The sequence below is a fragment of the Salmo trutta genome, chromosome 6 (genome assembly GCF_901001165.1).
Source record: "Salmo trutta chromosome 6, fSalTru1.1, whole genome shotgun sequence".
Taxonomy (NCBI): domain Eukaryota; kingdom Metazoa; phylum Chordata; class Actinopteri; order Salmoniformes; family Salmonidae; genus Salmo; species Salmo trutta.
In genome coordinates this window covers 9,034,691-9,053,878 of record NC_042962.1, presented here as the reverse complement: position 1 = coordinate 9,053,878, position 19,188 = coordinate 9,034,691, and the positions used below count along the sequence as shown (strand labels likewise).

Here is a 19,188-nt window from a genome sequence, read left to right as displayed (position 1 = left end):
TTTGGCTATTTCAGCCACAGCAGTTACTGACAAGTGTATTACATCGAGCACACAGCCATGCAATCTCCACAGACAGACATTGTCAGTAGAATGGCCTTACGGAAGAGCTAAGTGGCTTTCAACATGGCACTGTCATAGGATGCCATCTTTCCAACAAGTCGGTTCGTCAAACCCAGGTCTGTAGTCACGGCTCTAGCACTGTTATAGCAGCAATGGGGGGGACCAACTCCATATTAATACCCATGATTTTGGAATGAGATGTTCAACAAGCACGTGTCCAAATACTTTTGGTAATGTAGTGTGTGTATGTGTGTGGGGGGGAACTACTCCTCATGTGTCACGTCCTGACCCTAGTAAGATGTCATTTTCTATAGTAGAGTGGGTCAGGGCGTGACAGGGGGTGTTTTGAGTTTTCTATGTTTTCTATTTCTATGTTTTAGTTCTAGTTTTTCTATTTCTATGTTGGGATTGTTTGGGTTGATCTCTAATTGGAGGCAGCTGATCCTCGTTACCTCTGATTGGAGATCATATTTAAGTAGGGGTTTTTCTTTCTGGGTTTTGTGGGTAGTTGTTTTCTGTTTAGTGTATGTCGCCTGACGGAACTGTTGTCGGTCGTTTTGTTGAAGTATATTCATTAAAAGTAAATATGAGCACTATACACGCTGCGCCTTGGTCCCCTTTATACGACCCGTGTTACATCACGGGGCCCCTTTAAACATGGAGCCCATAAAAACACATTCACATTCAGCTCCAAATTGATCTGTTTAGATGTCTATTCAAACTCTACGGCCTTCGCATCACATAGAGTCTCTTTTGAAAGAAAGTTTAACGGTGGAATGCACGGCGGAATGCACGGCGGAATGCACGGCGGAATGCACGGCGGAATGCACGGCGGAATGCACGGCGGAATGCACGGTGGAATGCACTAGTGACTTTCTAATGTAAAGCACCTGTCAAACACTGCCAGTCAAGACCATTCCATCTTTAGCTATTCTTTCCTCCCCTACTCTATAGAAAGTATATACACATGGCTTTTAGCTTGGCTGTCCTTTAGCGCGAATATTTCCTCATCTCTATGTACTATAACTGTCCAAATGTACGTTTTCTTTAGTTAAGTTTTCCTACCGTTTTGACAGCCTATTCTACAGTATCTGACAGTCTACATGTCATTTCTCTAAAGGAAGGTTACCTATTATAGCAGAAACCTTCAGGCAATTTATACTTTAATAATATTTACCCATTACAACATTTTTCTAGGGTGATGTTTTCTCATTTTCAGACAATCTGAATGTCACTTCTCATAAACATTCAAAGAGAGCAGCAAACCTGCAGCCAATTATCTCAAGGTTCTGCCTGTTTTGATAATGTCGGCGCACACACCAACACGCCACCGACAGTAACGTCATAGACCTTACATTGAATGACTGCAAGATTCCATGCCAGATGTCCTGGGCTGGCGGAGTGCTGATGCTATCTTATAGGTGGAGACATGTCTGATGTTATCTGATAGGTGGAGACATGTCTGATGTTATCTGATAGGTGGAGTCATGTCTGATGTTATCTGATAGGTGGAGTCATGTCTGATGTTATCTGATAGGTGGAGACATGTCTGATGTTATCTGATAGGTGGAGACATGTCTGATGTTATCTGATAGGTGGAGTCATGTCTGATGTTATCTGATAGGTGGAGTCATGTCTGATGTTATCTGATAGGTGGAGACATGTCTGATGTTATCTGATAGGTGGAGACATGTCTGATGTTATCTGATAGGTGGAGACATGTCTGATGTTATCTGATAGGTGGAGACATGTCTGATGTTATCTGATAGGTGGAGACATGTCTGATGTTATCTGATAGGTGGAGACATGTCTGATGTTATCTGATAGGTGGAGACATGTCTGATGTTATCTGATAGGTGGAGACATGTCTGATGCTATCTGATAGGTGGAGACATGTCTGATGTTATCTGATAGGTGGAGACATGTCTGATGTTATCTGATAGGTGGAGACATGTCTGATGCTATCTGATAGGTGGAGACATGTCTGATGCTATCTGATAGGTGGAGACATGTCTGATGCTATCTGATAGGTGGAGACATGTCTGATGTTATCTGATAGGTGGAGACATGTCTGATGTTATCTGATAGGTGGAGACATGTCTGATGTTATCTGATAGGTGGAGACATGTCTGATGTTATCTGATAGGTGGAGACATGTCTGATGCTATCTGATAGGTGGAGTCATGTCTGATGCTATCTGATATGTGGAGACATGTCTGATGTTATCTGATAGGTGGAGACATGTCTGATGCTATCTGATAGGTGGAGACATGTCTGATGATATCTGATAGGTGGAGACATGTCTGATGTTATCTGATAGGTGTCCTGGGCGCACACACAGTCCTTACACTGTTACAGTAATAATACAACTCAGTCCTTACACTCTTACAGTAATAATACAACTCAGTCCTTACACTGTTACAGTAATACTATAACTATGGATTATTTGGAACCAAAACAACATTTGTTGTTGAAGTAGAAGTCCTGGGAGTGCATTTTGACGAAGAACAGCAAAGGTAATCCAATTTTTCTAATAAGGTTGTCCCAAACTTGGTGGGTGTCAAAATAGCTAGCCGTGATGGCCGAGCTATGTACTCAGAATATTGCAAAATGTGCTTTCTCTGAAAAGCTATTTTAAAATCTGACACCGCGATTGCATAAAGGAGTTCTGTATTTATAATTCTTAAAATAATTGTTATGTATTTTGTGAACGTTTATCATGAGTAATTTAGTAAATTCACCGGAAGTTTGCGGTGGGTATGCTTTTTCTGAACATCACATGCTAATGTAAAAGCTGGTTTTTGATATAAATATGAACTTGATTGAACAAAACATGCATGTATTGTATAACATAATGTCCTAGGAGTGTCATCTGATGAATATCATCAAAGGTTAGTGCTGCATTTAGCTGTGGTTTTGGTTTTTGTGACATATATGCTTGCTTTGAAAATGGCTGTGTGATTATTTTTGGCAGGGTACTCTCCTGACATAACCTAATGTTTTGCTTTCGCTGTAAAGCCTTTTTGAAATCGGACAATGTGGTTAGATTAACGAGAGTCTTGTCTTTAAAATGGTGTAAAATAGTCATATGTTTGAGAAATTGAAGTTATAGCATTTTTGAGGTATTTGTATTTCGCGCCAAGCAATTCCACTGGCTGTTGACTAGGGTGGGACGCAAACGTCCCACCTAGCCCAGGGAGGTTAACTAACCTGATTACTCACAGTAAAAAAAAACATTATTCGCACGAGGGGCATGGTACAAAATAAAGTCATCAGCGATTGGATCATCTCTAACCAATCAGTGTATCAAAGCCAACGGCAAATTTTCAAACCGTCGCTTTACCGACGTGTGTTCTGTCCCTGGCACAACACAACCGTTTCTGGACCAATCAGAGCGCCACGAATGTGTTCACATTTGTTGAAGGGTCGGGAGACCCAGACTCAACGTGGAGAAGAAACTAATGTCTGTGGGTGTGTCCTAGCGTTTGGCCTGAGTAAGGATTATGGGTAGCCAGGCAAGGGTTTCACCCCACGTTCCAACAGCCAGACAAAATAACTGTATTGGGATTAATATACTATTTATCTCAATTGCAATACGCAGACAGCTACCGAAGGTTATGGAAATCTAATGATGGAGATGAATGCTGTTGTCAACTCTCAGAGGCAAAAACAATACGCCGTGCAGATAAATCATTCTTCATTTTTAAATATGCACGTTTTGACAAGGTAAATGTTATGGGACTGAAGGTCATTGAATGTCACAATTTAATACAGGGTGAACAACAAACACATGGAAACACATATACACTATTCTGCAGCGTGGGAGGTCTTTGTGAGACCGATAAGGATTCAGATCTGGGTGTCTTGTGTGCTGTAATCATATTGTTACCGCCATATTGATCATGTCTGAATTAGAATCTATAACAGATATATTATACCGTTAATGAATAGCTTCTAAAATTTACTTTGGCTTTGTGGTCAACACACACACACACCCACACACACCCACACACACACACACACACACACACACACACACACACACACACACACACACACACACACACACACACACACACACACACACACACACACACACACACACACAGTAATGGTCCATCTGTGTAAATAGACAGCAGGGTGTAAGATGAGGGGTCACTTCACTGTGTTGATAGATGCTGCCTATCTCCACACCAGACATGTGTACACACACAGTAAAACAACTCCAGACTTTACTTTACAATCTAAGTTTAGAGGAAAACTAACAAGAGAAGACTGAAATGTGTGAGCGTTTGAGTTTGAGTGTGTGTGTGTGTGTGTGTGTGTGTGTGTGTGTGTGTGTGTGTGTGTGTGTGTGTGTGTGTGTGTGTGTGTGTGTGTGTGTGTGTGTGTGTGCTTTGACTGTCCTTTGGTCAGTTGTCTGTCAGTAACGATATGAACTGTGTTTCAGGTGTGAAGTGTGAGTCAGTGGCTGATGTGCAGTAGCATGCAGGGATTTGTAGTCCTGTCTTGCCTCCTCCTGCTACTTCCTAAAACTACATCCTGTGTACTAATCGTACTACATACTATTTAGTACGTACTGTTTAGTAAAAACGTATGTAGTAAGCAACAAATATCAACCTAGTACTCATCCAAACTGAAATGGTGTCTTCTAACGCATAATCACGCATGTTTCCCGCCATTGGTTCATTTTTCTATTCTGGTTATCAGCTGAGTGTGAAAAGACGATTCTATTCCTCAGTAGTGTGCAGAAAATTCTACTTGATGAAAAGCTGAAATGAGTATGCCATTCTGGCATTTAATTAACCTCTCTAAGGCAGGTGGCACCAAATCGTCCCACCTACGTAACAGCCAGTTGAATCCTGTGGCGCGATATTCAAATACCTTAGAAATGCTATTACTTCAATTTCTCAAACATATGACTATTTTACAGCTATTTAAAGACAAGACTCTCATTAATCTAACCACACTGTCCGATTTCAAAAAGGCTTTACAACGAAAGCAAAACATTAGATTATGTCAGCAGAGTATGATGAAAAGCTGAAATGAGTATGCCATTCTGGCATTTAATTAAAGCGTACTCAATTTTCTAAATTTCCCATGGTATTCTGTAAAAAGTTCAATTTCCACATACCCAAAAAGCCTACTATTTAGAAGGCAAGTGTGGGTATTTGGACCCGACCAGTGTGTCTGTTAAATAAACTATCAGCACCAAAGCCACTGAGTCAGCGGTATGTATTACAGTTTTTCTCTCCAACAGGATTCTGTTATGAGGAGAGGGTCTCAATAAATGTTGATCCATTTCAGAAGGATTCTGATCACAGTCAGATTAGAAAGGTGTTTGTTTTAGTGCCATATCTTAAACCTTGGTACGTGGGGTGGAACAGGGATCACACCTGAAAACACAAACACACGTATTTACACAGTTGAGTGTGTTTTATTTGGTGACCTCACGAAGGACAGGAAACACACATAACTAGTATATCTCTGAATGTGTACATTTCTCAATTATGGTGTTTGCATCTAATTCTTGTATAAAATGAATGAGTAAAGATGAAACTATTTGTGAAATGATGTAATGTGATGTTAACCTTTAATTTTGAGAGAATTGTATTCCCTTTAAAGTTTAACTAGTCAGCGGCCACGCCCCCGTGAGCACAGACATGATCTGGCATAATGGAACCGCCCTTTTCTATTGTTACGAATAAAACCCCCTCCTGGGGAAATCCTCTTCAGACCACGCATACCTCGGTGTAAGCTGAGGTGGTACAGGTATGAGTACCAAGACTAGAAAACCATACCACGTTGAGCATTGGCTACACGGCTGGAAATGGCTCAACTCTGAGACTATTGATCCCTACAGAATAAGAGCAAATCTTAGATAGTAATTACTAGACTGCAGCTAGAAATTATGTAAACCTGGGATGTGAATACCGACAACCGCCAAAACATCTGTTCTATGAACAATGGACGCCTGACATATCCATTACAACAGACACCATTAGAGCCGCTGATAGACCTATAACCACTCTCTGATGAACTGACTCTCCAGCAGACGGACTGACGATTCCAACAGAGAAGATCACATGACATATGGGCGTAAACATATGTGGATTGCAATTATTCCCGAATGAGTGAGCGTTCATTTGCAAAGGATTAGCATTTCAATGCAGGTGCTTCCACACCTGCATTCCTTGCTGTTTGGGGTTTTAGGCTGGGTTTCTGTACAGCACTTTGAGATATCAGCTGATGTAAGAAGGGCTATATAAAAACATTTGATTTGATTCGATTTTATTTGATGCGATAAACATAATTATCAACTGTGTGTTGTGATCCCACTTGTTTTTCCCGCTCTTTCTCAGTCCACACCCACTTCCCTTTGTCCACCAAGCCGTCATATCGATTTAGCCCACTAGGGGATCTTCCCTATCATTGTTAGTAACCAAAATCTACTGTTTGTTTGTTTATGCATCTCTGTGATTATTTAGTTAGTTAGTTAAATAAATTATTAAGCCAATTTGTATATGGATGATTCATAGTTAAGGCTGGGTTCATGCAGATAACCAACAATTTACGATGTTTGGAATGAGACTGACGTGAGGTAAAGAATAATTCATTAATAGAAGACAAATTGATCAGATATTAAAATATCTGAAGAGTTATATTAGGAAAATTATAACTTTGTAATCTGAAGATTTTTCGTGGTGCCCCGACTTCCTAGTTAATTAAATGTACATGATTAGTTTAATCACGTAATAATAATTACAGAGAACTGATTTGATAAAATAACAGTCTTCACCTTTCATGGTGCCAAAGACACAACAATAAACACACTTATTTACACACCTGAAAACACACACACACTTATTTACACACCTGAAAACACACACACACTCATTTACACACCTGAAAACACACAAACACATTTGTTTAAACACCTGAAAACACACAAACACTTACAGTTGAAGTTGGAAATTTACATACACTTAGGTTGGACATTTCTTGTTAACTATCTATAGTTTTGGCAAGTCGGTTAGGACATCTACTTTATGCATGACACAAGTAATTTTTCCAACAATTGTTTACAGACAGATTATTTCACTTCTAATTCACTGTATCACAATTCCAGTGGGTCAGAAGTTTACATACACTGAGTTGACTGTGCCTTTAAACAGCTTGGAAAATTACAGAAAATGATGTCATGGCTTTAGAAGCTTCTGATAGGCTAATTGACATCATTTGAGTCAATTGGAGGTGTACCTGTGGATCTATTTCAAGGCCTACCATCAAACTCAGTGCCTCCTTGCTTGACATCATGGGAACATCAAAAGCCAAGACCTCAAAAAAAACTGTAGACTTCCACAAGTCTGGTTCATCCTTGGGAGCAATTTCCAAACGCCTGAAGGTACCACGTTCATCTGTACAAACTTTAGTACACAAGTATAATCACCATGGGACCACGCAGTCATCATACCGCTCAGGAAGGAGACGCATTCTGTCTCCTAGAGATGAACGTACTTTGGTACGAAAAGTGCAAATCAATCCCAGAACAACAGCAAAGGACCTTGTGAAGATGCTGGAGGAAACAGGTACAAAAGTATCTATATCCACAGTAAAACGAGTCCAAAATTTACATAACCTGAAAGGCCACTCAGCAAGGAAGAAGCCACTGCTCCAAAACGGCCGTAAAAAAGCCAGACTACGGTTTGCAACTGCACATGGGGACAAGATCGTACTTTTTGTAGAAATGTCCTCTGGTCTGTTTGGAGGAAAAAGGGGGAGGCTTGCAAGCCGAAGAACACCATCCCAACCGTGAAGCACGGGGGTGGCAGCCTCATGTTGTGGGGGTGCTTTGCTGCAGGAGGGACTGGTGCACTTCACAAAATAAATGGCATCATGAGGGAGGAAAATTATGTGGATATATTGAAGCAACATCTCAAGACATCAGTCAGGAAGTTAAAGCTTGGTCGCAAATGGGTCTTACAAATGGACAATGACCCCAAGCACACTTCGAAAGTTGTGTAAAAATGGCTTACTGACAACAAAGTCAAGGTATTGGAGTGGCCATCAGAATGCCCTGACCTCAATCCTATAGAAAATATGTGAGCAGAACTGAAATAGCGTGTGCGAGCAAGGAGGCCTACAAACCTGACTCAGTTACACCAGCTCTGTCAGGAGGAATTGGCCAAAATTCACCCAACTTATTGTGGGAAGCTTGCGGAACGCTACCTGAAACGTTTGACCCAAGTTAAACAATTTAAAGGCAATGCTACCAAATACTAATTGAGTGTATGTAAACTTCTGACCCACTGGGAATGTGATGAAAGAAATAAAAGCTGAAATAAATCATTCTCTCTGCTATTTTTCTGACATTTCACATTCTTAAATTAAAGTGGTGATCTCAACTGACCTAAAACAGGGATATTTTACTTGGATTAAATGTCAGGAATTGTGATAAACGGAGTTAAATGTATTTGGCTAAGGTGTATGTCAACTTCAACTGTGGCTCAGTTGGTAGAGCATGGTGTTTGCAATGGTGTTTGCAATGCCAGGGTTGTGGGTTCGATTCCCACGGGTGACCAGTACGGGGGTAAAAAAATAAAAAATAATTATGAATTGAAATGTATGCATTCACTACTGTAAGTTGCTCTGGATAAGAGCGTCTGCTAAATGACTAAAATGTACACACCTGAAAACACACACACAATTATTTACACACCTGCAAACACACACACACACGTTTTTACACACCTGAAAAAAACACACACACATACACATGTATTTATATACCTGAAAACACAAACCCACTTATTTACACACCTGAAAACACACACACACTTATTTACACACCTGAAAATACACACATACTTATTTACACACCTGAAAACGCACACACAGGTATTCAGGGATGTGCAAACATATATCCCAGCATTCTTTATCCAGGTGGCATGTGTGTGTAAGGTTGTGTAAGGGTGTGTAATGGTGTATAAGGGTGTGTGTAAGGGTCTGTAAGGGAATGTCAGGGTGTATACGTGTTTGTTAGGGTGTGTAATGGTGTGTAAGGGTGTGTAGGAGTGTGTAAGGGTGTGTGTGTAAGGGTGTGTAATGGTGTGTAAGGTTGTGTAAGAGTGAATGTGTAAGGGTGTGTAAGGGTGTGTGTGTGTAAGGGTGTGCTATGGTGTCCACGGGTGTGTGTAATGGTGTGTAAGGTTGTGTACGGGTGTGGGTGTGTGTGTAAGGGTGTGTAATGGTGTGCAAGGGTGTGTGTGTGTAATGGTGTGTAAGGGTGTGTGTGTGTAAGGGTGTGTAATGGTGTATATGTAGTTGTGTGTAAGGGTGTGTAATGGTGTGTGTGTGAGGGTGTGTAAGGGTGTATATGTAGTTGTGTGGAAGAGGGCTGGGCAATATATTTCCATTTAATTTGATATGACCCGAGACACCACTCGAGGAGTGGAAGCTCCATGAAGCCAACTTCCCAAGACTGAGCAATCTTACAAAGAAGTACTTATGCATTCCTGCTACAAGTGCTCCTTCGTAGAGGGTCTTCAGCACAGGTGGAAACATTGTAACATGCCACAGGGCATGCCTCAAGCCAGAGTCGATAGATAGGCTTGTCTTACTCTCCAGAAACCTATTGGAGCAAAGTAAAATAACATTGTTTTGTTTGACAGCAATTTAGTAATCGTTTTGTTATTTTGCACATTTTCAGGGGTACATGAGGTATGTTTTCATTCTTATTTAAAAATCGTACGCACAATGATGACAGCCTGGCAAGTGGTGTGGTTCATTTTTTAGTTTGCACATTTAGGCCTAGTGGGATTGTTGATGTCTTCATTTTAATAAAGAAAAACACTTATTCAATTATGTCTTGTTTTATTTCTGAAAAAATCATCATATTACTTTTAGACCATATCGCCCAGCCCTAGTGTGTAAGGTTGTGTATTTTTATTTTATATTTAACCTTTATTTAACTAGGTAAGTCAGTTAAGAACAAATTCTTATTTACAATGACGGCCTAGGAACAGTGTTGTTCAAGGAACTGTCTTGTTCTTGAGGCAGAACAACCGATTTTTACCTTGTCAGCTCAGGGAATCTATCTAGCAAACTTTCGGATACTGTCCCAATGCTCTAACCACTAGGCTACCTGCTGCCTGTGTAAGGGTGTGTACGTTTGTGTAAGATTGTATAAGGGTGTGTGTGTAAGGGTGTGTGTGTAAGGGTGTGTAAGGGTGTAAGGGTGTGTGTGTAAGGGTGTAAGGGTGTGTGTGTGTGTAAGGGTGTGTGTGTAAGTTTAAGGGTGTGTGTGTAAGGGTGTGTAAGGGTGTGTGTGTAAGAGTGTGTAAGGGTGTGTGTGTGTAAGGGTGTGTAAGAGTGTAAGGGTGTGTGTGTGTAAGGGTGTGTGTATTGGTTTCATTGTGTAAACATTTACTGTTTGTCCCATAATGCATTTCACCGCCTCCAGCTCCTTATCCCAAACTGGTATTTCTCCTCAGTCAGACAGAACACTGTGTGTGTTAATATTTCTCCTCAGTCAGACAGAACACTGTGTGTTAATATTTCTCCTCAGTCAGACAGAACACTGTGTGTGTTAATATTTCCCTCAGTCAGACAGAACACTGTGTGTGTTAATATTTCCCTCAGTCAGACAGAACACTGTGTGTGTTAATATTTCTCCTCAGTCAGACAGAAAACTGTGTGTGTTAATATTTCTCCTCAGTCAGACAGAACACTGTGTGTGTTAATATTTCTCCTCAGTCAGACAGAACACTGTGTGTGTTAATATTTCTCCTCAGTCAGACAGAACACTGTGTGTGTGTTAATATTTCCCTCAGTGAAATAGAACATTTCCCATCACAAATCCAACTAACTTTCAGGATCGCCGCAAAATTCATCTGTTCCACAAACAGTGTTTCGGCGGAATAAACATTACTGCAGCAACATACCGTACATCAGTTCTCCAGAGTGTGTGTTTGTGTGTCAGCCCCTTCAGAAAACCGCTCTGAGATTCCAATCTATTTGGTTTGTGGCTTGCTCTCTGGAGTGGAAGGTTTGAAAACAGAAACTTTCTACAGTGAGTGTTGTCTGCTGTGGACAGATGGATGGGGACAGGAAGGAGTGACGAACCACATGGATGTAGAGGTGCTGTTGAAGGTCAAAAGGTTGAAGGTCAAAAGAAAAAAGAAAAACACTGTCATAAAAGGAATAAAAATGAGAGCAATCTCATACAAACACAAACTCACAATCTCTCTCACACCACTGTGGTAACAGACTAAACTGTCCAACGGTCTGAAGGACTCAGACTAACCCTGACTGTCCACAGCGTTGGTCCAATTTAAATCTGAGACACACACACAGATGTACGCATGCGCGCGCACACAGACAGACGAACGCACGTATGCACACAAATGTGCATGTGCACACACACACACACACTATACCCAGCAATATACCCACCAATTTCAGCTGTGTCCTGCCCTAACTCCAGAGATTCCCAAATCCTGCTGTTATTTTAATAGATCGCTCTTGCCTGTGTGTGTACACACAAATACACGCTTAAAGGAAATCTCACTACGACCTCCGACGAGCCATCAAACCAGCAAAGACTCAATACAGGACTATATAATATCCTCAATAATATCCTACTACTCCTGCTCTGACGCTCATCGGATGTGGAAGGGATTGTAAACTATCACGTATTACAAAGGGGAAACTCAGTCGTGAGCTTCCCAGCGACGGCAGCCTACCACCCTAGACCCACTCTAATTTGCATACAGTCCCAACAGATACGCAGATGATGCAATCTCTATTGCACTCCACACTTACCTCTCCCACCTGGACATGTGGAACACCTACTATGTGAGAATGCTTTTGATTGACTACAGCTCAGCGTAGTGCCCTCCAAGCTCATCACTAAGCTCAGGATCCTGGGACTGAACACCTTCCTCTGCATCTGGATCCTGGACTTCCTGACGGGCCACCTCGAGATGGTGAGGGTGGAGAGCAACACATCCGCCATGCTGACCCTCAATATGGGACCCCCTCAGTGGTGTGTGCTTAGTCCCCTCCTGTACTCCCTCTTCACTAGGGTGGTAATGGTACACAGTTCGGTATGGGGACCTGGGATCGGTCCGTACTGGTAACACGAATGAATACAAAAATATACTGCTCAAAAAAATAAAGGGAACACTTAAACAACACATCCTAGATCTGAATGAAAGAAATAATCTTATTAAATACTTTTTTCTTTACATAGTTGAATGTGCTGACAACAAAATCACACAAAAATAATCAATGGAAATCCAATTTATGAACCCATGGAGGTCTGGATTTGGAGTCACACTCAAAATTAAAGTGGAAAACCACACTACAGGCTCATCCAACTTTGATTTAATGTCCTTAAAACAAGCCAAAATGAGGCTCGGTAGTGTGTGTGGCCTCCACGTGCCTGTATGACCTCCCTACAACACCTGGGCATGCTCCTGATGAGGTGGCGGATGGTCTCCTGAGGGATCTCCTCCCAGACCTGGACTAAAGCATCCGCCAACTCCTGGACAGTCTGTGGTGCAACGTGGCATTGGTGGATGGAGCGAGACATGATGTCCCAGATGTGCTCAATTGGATTCAGGTCTGGGGAACGGGTGGGCCAGTCCATAGCATCAATGCCTTCCTCTTGCAGGAACTGCTGACACACTCCAGCCACATGAGGTCTAGCATTGTCTTGCATTAGGAGGAACCCAGGGCCAACCGCACCAGCATGTGGTCTCACAAGGGGTCTGAGGATCTCATCTCGGTACCTAATGGCAGTCAGGCTACCTCTGGCGAGCACATGGAGGGCTGTACGGCCCCCCAAAGAAATGCCACCCCACACCATGACTGACCCACTGCCAAACCGGTCATGCTGGAGGATGTTGCAGGCAGCAGAACGTTCTCCACGGCGTCTCCAGACTCTGTCACGTCTGTCACGTGTTCAGTGTGAACCTGCTTTCATCTGTGAAGAGCACAGGGCGCCAGTGGCGAATTTTCCAATCTTGGTGTTCTCTGGCAAATGCCAAACGTCCTGCACGGTGTTGGGCTGTAAGCACAACCCCCACCTGTGGACGTCGGGCCCTCATACCACCCTCATGGAGTCTGTTTCTGACCGTTTGAGCAGACACATACACATTTGTGGCCTGCTGGAGGTCATTTTGCAGGGCTCTGGCAGTGCTTCTCCTGCTCCTCCTTGCACAAAGGCGGAGGTAGCGGTCCTGCTGCTGGGTTGTTGCCCTCCTACGACCTCCTCCACGTCTCCTGATGTACTGGCCTGTCTCCTGGTAGCGCCTCCATGCTCTGGACACTACGCTGACAGACACAGCAAACCTTCTTGCCACAGCTCGCATTGATGTGCCATCCTGAATGAGCTGCACTACCTGAGCCACTTGTGTGGGTTGTAGACTCCGTCTCATGCTACCACTAGAGTGAAAGCACCGCCAGCATTCAAAAGTGACCAAAACATCAGCCAGGAAGCATAGGAACTGAGAAGTGGTCTGTGGTCCCCACCTGCAGAACCACTAGTTATTGGGGGTGTCTTGCTAATTGCCTATAATTTCCACCTGTTGTCTATTCCATTTGCACAACAGCATGTGGAATTTATTGTCAATCAGTGTTGCTTCCTAAGTGGACAGTTTGATTTCACAGAAGTGTGATTGACTTGGAGTTACATTGTGTTGTTTAAGTGTTCCCTTTATTGTTTTGAGCAGTGTATATATAAAAATAATAACACTAGGCCTATGAGCTTTTGTATGCATCTTGAGTAAATCTGAGCTGGAAAAAAAAACATTTCAGGATTTTCCGTTAAAACAGCAAAAGCACATTGTAATGAAAATTAAAATCTTAATTGCCGCATTTCAAACGGTCTTTTTGTGAGGCACAGCCGGGATCTAGTTCTGTACGATGGTGAGCTGGATAAAGATCCAAGATACTTCAATGCCACACAATGTCGGTGGTATGTGTTTATGGTACAGCATGGTATCTCTGAAGGTCGGTGGTATGTATTTACTGGACAGCATGGCATCTCTGAAGGTTGGTGGATTTACAGGACAGCATGGTATCTCTGAAGGTTGGTGGTATGTATTTACAGGACAGCATGGTATCTCTGAAGGTCGGTGGTATGTATTTACTGGACAGCATGGCATCTCTGAAGGTTGGTGGATTTACAGGACAGCATGGTATCTCTGAAGGTTGGTGGTATGTATTTACAGGACAGCATGGTATCTCTGAAGGTTGGTGGTATGTATTTACAGGACAGCATGGTATCTCTGAAGGTTGGTGGTATGTATTTACTGGACAGCATGGTATCTCTGAAGTGCAACAATTATACTGTACAATTCTGTTGTTGTTTTGGCTCTGTACTCCAGCACTTTGGATTTGAAATGATACAATGACTATCAAGTGCAGACTGTCAGTTTTAATTTGAGAGTATTTTCATCTATATCGGGTGAACTTTTCGAAATTACAGAACTTTATGTACATACTCCCCCCATTTTACTGGACCAAAAACTTGGGGCCAAATTCACATATGTGTTTCAAAGGAGTCAAAAGTTTAGTATTTGGTCCCAGATTCCTAGCGCACAATGATTACATCTGTCACGTGTACACTAGGAGTCGGGAAGCAAGTACAGGGAGTGAATTTAATAATAAATGAAACATCAAATCAAAGTTTATTTGTCACGTGCGCCGAATACAACAGGTATAGATAGACCTTACAGTGAAATGCTTACTTACAGGATCTAACCAACAGTGCAAAAAAGGTATTAGGTGAACAATAGGTAGGTAAAGAAATTAAAACAACAGTAAAAAGACAGTGAAAAAATAACAGTAGCGAGGCTATATACAGTAGCGAGGCTATAACAGTAGTGAGGCTACATACAGACACCGGTTAGTCAGGCTGATTGAGGTAGTATGTACATGTAGATATGGTTAAAGTGACTATGCATATATGATGAACAGAGAGTAGCAGTAGCGTAAAAAGAGGGGTTGGAGCAGACAATGCAAATAGTCCGGCTAGCCATTTAACATAACAAGCCATTTAACAAACATAACGAGAAACACGAGTTGCGTACAGACATGAAACAGAAACAGAGTCAATAACACCTGAGGAAAGAACCAAAGGGAGTGACAGATATAGGGGAGGTCATCAGGAAGGTGATGGAGTCCAGGTGAGTTTAATGAGGCACAGGTGCGCGTAACGTTGGTGGCAGGTGTGCGTAATAATGAGTGAACTGGCGAAGTCGAGCCCCAGAGAGGGGGAGCGGGGGTAAACGTAACAACATCAAACTTGTGACTCCACAAACTTGTTGGATGCCTTTGTTGTTTGTTTTGGTTGTTTTTCAGATGATTTTGTGCCCTATAGAAATGAATGGTAAATAATGTATTGTGCCATTTTTGAGTCACTTTTATTTTAAATAATATGCTTCCCAAACACTTCTACATTAATGTGTATGCTACCATGGTTACGGATAGTCCTGAGAGAATCGTGAATAATGATGAGTGAGAAAGTTAGACGCACAAATATCATACCCCTAAGACATGCTAACCTCTCACCATTACAATAACAGAGGAGGTTAGAATGTTGTGCCTCCAGGGCTACAGAGAGCTTCAAGTGCTGCTTCAGGATGTTTCTCATTACACACAGGAGAGCTTCCGGAGGGGGAAATTACAAGTACCGTGCTATAGAAACACACCCTTTTGGAGTCACACAAGTACTCCTATTGTTTCCTTAGTAGGAAAATATTATAGCATAGACCTATACAATGTCTGTGCCCTGTTTCCATATTGATTTTACACACAGATTGCACTATATTTTAGTGTTGTTAAAAAGAACAAAATAAATGGTGCCCTCATCAGGCATTATGACTGTTGATCCTACTGTATATGGAATCACACTTTGTATTTTTATTAAAAAATAAAAGAAAATGAACTGCAGTAACTGTTGGCATTTCATTTTCCCAACCGTGACCCCAAACCTGCAATAGATACCGAACCGTGCGATGAATGTGGAGGTACTCCAGCATGAACCTACAGTTAAACCCATTAAAGAATGTGATGAATGTGGAGGCACTCCAGCATTAGCCTACAGTTAAACCCATTAAAGAATGTGATGAATGTGGAGGCACTCCAGCATTAGCCTACAGTTAAACCCATTAAAGAATGTGATGAATGGGGAGGTACTCCAGCATTAGCCTACAGTTAAACCCATTAAAGAATGTGATGAATGGGGAGGTACTCCAGCATTAGCCTACAGTTAAACCCATTAAAGAATGTGATGAATGTGGAGGCACTCCAGCATTAGCCTACAGTTAAACCCATTAAAGAATGTGATGAATGGGGAGGTACTCCAGCATTAGCCTACAGTTAAACCCATTAAAGAATGTGATGAATGTGGAGGCACTCCAGCATTAGCCTACAGTTAAACCCATTAAAGAATGTGATGAATGTGGAGGCACTCCAGCATTAGCCTACAGTTAAACCCATTAAAGAATGTGATGAATGGGGAGGTACTCCAGCATTAGCCTACAGTTAAACCCGTTAAAGAATGTGATGAATGTGGAGGCACTCCAGCATTAGCCTACAGTTAAACCCATTAAAGAATGTGATGAATGGGGAGGTACTCCAGCATTAGCCTACAGTTAAACCCATTAAAGAATGTGATGAATGTGGAGGCACTCCAGCATTAGCCTACAGTTAAACCCATTAAAGAATGTGATGAATGGGGAGGTACTCCAGCATTAGCCTACAGTTAAACCCATTAAAGAATGTGATGAATGGGGAGGCACTCCAGCATTAGCCTACAGTTAAACCCATTAAAGGATGTGATGAATGGGATCCGGCTTTATAGAGCATGGCTTTAAAAAAGGTGACCCTACTCTACCTCCAAACACACCCCATACTCCAGAACCAGGTCGAGGTCAAGGTCAAATTAAGCTGTTTACATGCAGTTAATCAAACAATGAAAACATGAGACATTACAAAACAAATTTTCTGAAGGATGTCCATGGTAAAGACAGGTAAACACTCTGAATCCCGTAGAGTCTTTCTGGAAGTATTTTCCTCAATCTCTAATCTTCTTGTGTGTTTTAGTGACAGTGAACATTTCACAGACTCTCATTGGAAAACATAAGCTTTAGTTTAAAGTGGTCTTGGACATGGGTTTGAAGTATTTCTAGCACAAAAGCTCTGACATTTTCCAGACATTAGAATGCTTAGGTAATGCCTGGGCATCAAAGATCCCCATCACTTCAAATACGTTATTTCTGTGACATGTTCACAGGCTCACACTAGGAAGAGAGAGAGAGAGAGAGAGAGAGAGAGAGAGAGAGAGAGAGGGAGAGGGAGAAAGAGGGACAGAAAGAAGAAGAGAGAAGAACAGAGAGAGAGAAAGAAAGTGAGTGAGTGAGTGAGTGAGTGAGTGAGTGAGTGAGTGAGTGAGTGAGTGAGTGAGAGGGAGGGAGAGAGGGAGAGAGAGAAGAACAGAGAGAGAGAGAGAGAGAGAGAGAGAGAGAGAGAGAAAAAGAGGGAGAGGGAGAGAGGGCAACTATGAAGACAGAGGACTACGTGTCCACAAAGGCATGTACCACTGAATACACACACACACACACACACACACACACACACACACACACTCTCAGGCTTTTCTGGCTTAACACAAAGACTAATTACGCAAACTTTGTCATTTGTTCAAGTTGTGCTGTCATGTTATAATGCCATGTTTGGAATAATACCAACAACTAGACAACTAACAGCCTGTCTAATGTCAATCATCTAAATATAGAATTATTCCAGAAAGAGGAATCTATATAACACATGCAGTAGCATAATCTTCAAGACAGACACTGTGTCCGATACACACAACACTAAGACAGATCAGTCACAACCCATATCATTTAGAGAGCTCTTTATTGTTGCTGTCTTGGTGAGTGGATAGCAATGATATGTCATCCTTGGGTCGACCAATACCATAATACTCTTTCACCCAGCACACACGCACACACACATGGGCGCACACACACACACACGCACGCACGCGTACACACACAAACAAACACACGTGTGCGCGCGCGCGCACACACACACGCACGCGCACACAAACACACACACACACACACACACACACACACACACCTGGTAATGCTGTGATAAGGGACATAAAGCCATCGGGTGAGGGATGGTGAAATGTTTAAGGCTTTAATTACATGGTTGGCTAACGTGAGCCTAGTGGCTCTCTGGCTGGCAGGAAATTACAGTATCACTGTCTCTACACACACACACACACTCTCTCTCTCCCTATTAGTGTCTCCAGCTGCAGAGGAAGAGGGGCCTGTCTGAAATGAATGTGAGATCTCCATACAATGAAGGTGATAGAAGGAACTCTCTCTCTGTCCGCTGCAGCTTGGAAACAGCACCTCCCTAAGGTGACAGAAATGAATTGAAAAGCTAGTGGCCACTGAGGCAGCAGGTAGCCTAGCGGTTAGCATGTTGGGCCAGTAACCAAAAGGTTGCTGGATCAAATCCCCGAGCTGACAAAGTAAAAATCTGTCGTTCTACCCCTGAACAAGACAGTTAACCCACTGCTCCCTGGTAGGCAGTCATTGTAAATAAGAATTTGTTCTTAACTGACTTGCCAAGTTAAATAAAGGTTCAACTTTTTTATTTTTATTATGCTTAGAGTAATAAGACATCTTATTCTAAGGATGTTTTTTATTTTATATAATTAAAACATTTTCGTCATATCAAATTACGATCTCGTCTCCTCGCTGCAACTCCACAACAGGCTCGGGAAAGGCGAAGGTCAAGTCATGCATCCTCCGAACCTGCCAAACCGTGCTCCTTTAACACCCGCATGCTTAACCCGGAAGCCAGCCAATGTGTCGGAGGAAACACCAGTCAGCTGAACACTAGGGTCAGCCTGCAGGCGCCCAGCCCACCACAAGGAGTCGCTAGAGCGCGATGAGCCAAGTAAAGCCCCCCCCCGGGTCAAACCCTTCCCTAACCCGGACGACGCTGGGCCAAACCCTCCCCTAACCCGGACGACGCTGGGCCTAACCCTCCCCTAACCCAGACGACGCTGGGCCTAACCCTCCCCTAACCCAGACG

General features: G+C 42.4%; 1 protein-coding gene across 4 annotated transcripts in view; it reads right to left on the bottom strand.

Moving 5' to 3' along the window:
* LOC115195373 (semaphorin-5A-like) overlaps positions 1-19,188 on the bottom strand; it is a 268,434-nt gene that overhangs the window by 209,502 nt on the left and 39,744 nt on the right. The gene's annotated exons all lie outside the window — the stretch shown is intronic.